We start from the raw sequence: 5,962 nt of genomic DNA on the forward strand, positions 1-5,962 counted from the left end.
CATCACACCACTATTACACCCCGAGAATGGGCAGTGACTAGGAGTGAGTTCACTCTCGCACTTGCGCACAAGGCTTGTTTACTAGTTAGTCACAGCAGAGGCCAGCGCCATCTTATAATGGTGATTGCTCGCGGCATGTGCACAGCTCTCCACAGCGATTGCTCACTGCACGGCTCTCCACATATTCTACCAAAGGGAGAGAATGTGGTAAACACTTTCACTGATGTAGCTTTCTCCCAGCATGCCACAGAAAAAGATTTGGACCTGGCTCTCCCAATTTTCAGCATTCTATTCCTGTCATGGTGCAAGAAAGGACATGTATGAGTGACCACAAAACTCCCTCCTTCTTTTCTTGATGAAACTACCCACCTGCCTAGCATTTGCTCACGGCCATCCTTTCCCAGCAGTGTAAGCAAACACCTATATCACGAAATGCTTATGGATTCACTCACTGTCCGCTGAGTGATTACTTGTATCCGTACGTTGCTGTCTCAATATGGCAGGTATGCATCTCAATATAACGCAGTATGAGCTAGAGTTAGCAAAATAGCTTACGGAAATCTAGACCTTCTCACCCATGCCTACCCTCTCAGTAAGCATCTCAGCTCAAGGTCTTTGGACTTATCACCAACTTCTGACTGCAAACATTTTTGCCTGGGGAGCGACAAAAGACACTGATAAGCATCACTGTCTTAGGTGCAGGGAAGTGACATCATCTTTGTTAGCACTATGTCTTTAGCCTACTTATCTGCCAAACAGCAATCACCAACTTTACACATCCATTGCTGTGCTTAAGCAGCACCTGAAAGTGACCATGACCAAGGGAAGAGTTGGGCTTCACTATTCACCAAATCTGCCCAGTCTCCAGTCTCCCCATCGCCCCTGAAAACAGTTCACTCAACTCTTCAGAGTAAAGGCCTTCCTTTCTCTTGTACTGTCTCCAGACTTGAGCTCTGCCTCCAGGATGTGTCCCAATGCACCTAACTCATCAAGCTCGTCACCATATTGAAGTAGGAATGACCAGTGCTCTCAAAGCCATTCTCTCTTCTGTTTGACCATTCAGTGCCTGCAGTGTCTTTCGCATATCCTTATAAGGACACATCTTCAGTTTTGCAATAAAATCCAAACTCCCAACAGTGGGTGGCTACCTTTGTCCTCCATGACCACTTCCTGACCTCTTGGTTGTTTCCTCATCACTGACCTCCATCACTGAGTTTCAGACGCTGTCCCACTTTCTGTTCCTTTAACACTCTTCCCCTGCTTCCTACTTCGACATCATCATACAATCTGCTTCATCTGTCCCCTGCCCTTAGGCAGCTGGCTCCTCTGCTTCTCAGTAGAAAATAGGGTGTGGCTTCCAGGTGGGCCTCTCCTTTATCCACTCCTATCTCCCACTCTCTTTTTTTCTTCATATCTATCACTTCTTGCTTTTTTATTTTTTGCTTTGTTTTGTTTCTTCCAACAGATAAGTCTGTTTCTGATATCTTTTCTCTTGCTGCTCTGTGACGTAGGACAGGCCCTCTGCCTAGCAATGAGTCAGTCGGAGTTTGCTGACTGACATAAGAAGGCTACCTCATAAATACCAACTTTGCTTTCAGCTACATGAGAAGGACTGCTCCAGCCTTATCTTCCATCCACGTTACGGTTCAAAAACCTCCATGATATGCCTCAAACGGTCTCTCCAAAATGTCAATTGTATTCGTCTTACGAAGTCTGATAGTTTGTCCTCTTTTGTTTGTACATTTGTGTATGGCTCCATGGTAATGAGTGACCTCTGTGTCAGTCCCTGGGAGCAGCTGCTGATGCCCCACACCTGTACACATCTGCCTAAGGCTTTTCCTGTTGCAGATTTCTGCAATAATGAAAGCAAACCCTTCCTTCACAGAGTACACATTTGCAACCTAAGTTCAAGACTTGAATTTCTTCTCTTGGCTTCCTGTAAGCACTCTGGCCATGTGAGAGCTTTATTGGTCTAGCTTTTCATCCCAGTTACTACCCAGGTAATCTCACATGGAGTCTCTATGGACATATCAGAGACACATGTTTGTAGTGGGAGTTTTCTCCTTAATAAAGAAGTCATAGAGAGGATGTGGAAACAGACTCAAGGCACAAAGCAGAATTTGAAAGTTAGACTGATGGGCCAACCAGAGTTTATATAGAATGCCTAGGTGAAGAGATGGAGTGGGGAACTCAGAACTGAGAAAAAGAATTGAGGAGATAGCCTAGTATATATTGGTTTGTTTATTTGGTATACAAACCATATATACAATATATGGTGTGTGTGTGTATATATATATATATATATATATATATATATATATATATTCTTCTTCCCATGCTTAAATCCCTGGGTATAATGGGTTTAATTCCTAGACAATAAAACTGAGCCCAGCGGTGTATACCTGCAACACCAGCATTTCGAAGGTGGAGGCAGGGGGATTAAAAGCTCAAGATTGTCCTTAGAATCACTGTGAAGTTGAGGTCAACTTGAGACACATAAAACCCTGTCTTGAACAAAAGAAACAAAACACAAAACTACAAAAGATCTGGGTGAGGAGAGGGCCTGGGAAGGCCTGCAGAGCATCAGACTCCAAACTTCACCTCAGTGAGCTAGGTACTTCTTGAATTCTACTTCCTTATGCAGTAGAATGAAGAAAAGACTTTTCAGATCCCCTCTGATTGTCAGCTATATATCATAGAGCAAATTCTTTAGTTACTTCTCGTGCAAGACTGTCTTCTTATCTTGTGCCTGGCGTGGAGAATCTGAGACTTCTCAGCTTCAGTTCTCTTCAATTCTGTTTTGTTTTGGTTTTTGGTTTTATTGAGACAGGGTTTCTTTGTATAGCCCTGGCTGTCTTGGAACTCACTCTGTAGACCAGGGTGGTCTCAAACTCAGAAATCTGCCTGCCTCTGCCTCCCAAGTGCTAGGATTAAAGGTATGCTCCACCACTGCCCAGTCTAGAATGATTCTATAGGTATTTCTTAAGTAATCAAGCAAGATTAATTTTGTAGGGGAAGGGTACTTTTTTTGTTGGCCTGGGACCTTAGCATTTCGTGCTCAAATATGCAAGAACAATGTTAGAGACAAATACATGGAGGATATAATTATGAAATATTAAAGATGTTGGTCAAATAGGGATAACTGGCATCATGCTGTGACCTTAGTAATAGTCTGCTACTTCTGTTGTTTTGTAAGACCAGGATTATTCCAATAATATATAGGCCCGCTCTATATTCTTACTAACATTGACATGGAGCAAAACAGTATATTTCTCAGCCATTCTTGCTGCTATGCTAGTGTCTTCTCAATAGCTGTTTTGGAATGGAATGAGAATTCTTTAAGAATCACTAGCCCTGGGTCTTACTTTTCCATTATCTTATGAAAATTTATTTCAGATTTCTTATATGACCCATATCATTGGATGCCTTTTGGTTAGTCTTTCATGAAGCCCAGTGAAATCACTGTAAGGAATCAGCTGTTTTTGGTGTAACTGAAATCTGATGAGGAGCCAGGTAGAGCATCCTTTAGAATTAGAAGGAAATGACTTTCCCATAGCTTGAAGGCTGCTGTCTGGTCATAAGGTAATGCTCCCCAAGGGCTGAAGAGCTAAACACCTGGGATGCAATCAGAGAATCCAGGTCTTCTAAAACTGAGGCCCACATGGTACTCCTACTGTTTTCTCACCAAACACAAGCAAATTAGTAGTGGACTTCGTGTAAAGAAAAACAATGCCAAAGAAGTAAAAATCTAGTCCTAAACCTCTTACTTTCCCTGGAAAAGGCTGTTCACTTGGTGATATTTGTCAGGGTTGGAACTTTCCTAGGTAAGTAGACAGGAGATCACTTGATATCTCCTCTTTGCTGGGGTAATGAGCAAAAGCTGGTGAAGGAAGTCTGGACAGACAGGAGGTGAAGTCAGAGGAAACAGAGAAACAGCAGGCCTTGGCAGCGTTTCATGTGTATGAACTACTGGCCTTTCAAAACTGATGCTGGAAAAAAAAAAAAAAGAAGAGCAAGAAACAGAAAGTATTTAATAGACTAATGATATTATTGGACCTTGGAGCTACTACAAATCTTTTTACCAAATTGTAATATTTCTTTTGATGCAGGGTCCCATGTAGCCTGGTTGAGCCTTGAACTCTTAATACAGCTGAAGATGATCCTGACCTTCTAATCCCCCTTTTACCCTTTGGATTTCTCAGATTATAGGTAATAACACATCCAGGTGTTAGGAATTAACCCAGGACTTACTGCATGTCAGGCAATCGCTCTCCCAATGGAGCTACACCCAGCTTCTGTTGCATTTGATAATTGGGATAAGATTGCCCATTGATGTAAGCCTCTACTGCCAAAGATAATTGTCACCAAGAAAACAAGTTGATCTTCCCTGGGGCAGATGGCTTCCTAAGAGCTCTTGTTCTGGACCCCAAGCCTTTGAAGTTGATGGTTGCGATAAACGCCTTTAGTTCAAAGATGTATTTGTGTATATATGAGCTTATGTATATGTGCATATATGCATATGTGCATGCATATGCAATTCAGCATGGCTCAACTATCCATGTGAAAGGGTGCTTCCTCAAAGTAAGCATGTTGACGTGGACAGAAGACAGGAACATGCAGGCCACAGATTCCCTGCCTGGGTGCAGGGATGAAGGAAGTAAAGTGAGTCAACATGGTGGCCACTTTACCAGTACTGGTATTTACCCAACCATTATCAACCCTGTTCTTTGTAACCATGGAACTCAGTAGAGATCCTTCAGAAAGGACAGGAGCCCAAAGTTCCCTTTACTCTTCTCAAAACCACCCCAATGAAGCTCTGATTTTCACATGTGGCTCAGAATCCTCACCTATATAGAGCAGTCACAGGGTAGCATACAGGCTACAGGGTGATGCGCACTGAGACACGGAGCTCAGGAGAGCAGCTGAGCTTCTAGCATAGCAAGAGCTCAAGGAATGTGGATTGCTGTTTTTGAATGCTAGCGATTCATTTTCCCAGAAAGAGTTATTTTCATGGACCCACACTTTCACAATCTCATTTCACCTTAATATAATTTCTCAACGGACTGGTTTCTGAATACCCTTACCTCAAGGGCTTCACCGTACGATTCAGGGGAGATACAATCTAGTCCCTAGTACCCAGAGAAAACGCTTCAGCATTTTGTGTGTCATTTTCTACATTTTGAAAGTAAAGAAAGCAGACGGTTTCTGACTTCATCTCTGAAGCAATAAAGAGGTGACCCAAAAGGGCCCCACCCAAGACTGAACATTGTATGCTGACAGCAGGTCAAATTTGGTGACTCAGAGAAGGGATGCCCCTAGGAGGGGAGGCAGTTACTCAAGCGGCAGAAAAGGCTGAGACAGGGAAGGAGGAGAAAAAAAAAGGAGGGCATGAGAAATGGTTGGAGGCAGAAGTAGGGAGTGAACCCTGAGAGGAAAGGGCAAAGAGGGAGGGAAGAGGGGGAGGAGGGTTCAGACTCATTTATTGCTGGTCCAAGAGGGCACAGTGAAAGACTACAGGGTATTAGAACTTGGGGTAGGGGTAAATAAAGGTATCTGGGATGCAGATGTATCCTACATTAATTAAGAATGTAGCATGGTCCATTCAGCAAAATCTTGCTAGCGTACAAGATTTTGCTGAAAGGACCCTGATATAGCTGTCTCTTGTGATGCTATGCCAGTGCCTGGCAAACACAGAAGTGGATGCTCACAGTCAGCTATTGGATGGAACACAGGGCCCCCAATGGAGGAGCTAGAGAAAGTACCCAAGGAGCTGAAGGGGTTATATATAGGTGAACCATATAGTTCAACAATATGAACTAACCAGTACCCCTGGAGCTCGTGTCTCTAGCTGCATATGTAGCAGAAGATGGCCTAGTCAGCCATCATTGGGAAGAGAGGCCCATTGGTCTTGCAAACTTTATATGCCCCAGTAGAGGGGTATGCCTGGGCCAGGAAGCAGGAG

This window comes from Mus caroli, chromosome 13, assembly GCF_900094665.2.
Source record: "Mus caroli chromosome 13, CAROLI_EIJ_v1.1, whole genome shotgun sequence".
Taxonomy (NCBI): domain Eukaryota; kingdom Metazoa; phylum Chordata; class Mammalia; order Rodentia; family Muridae; genus Mus; species Mus caroli.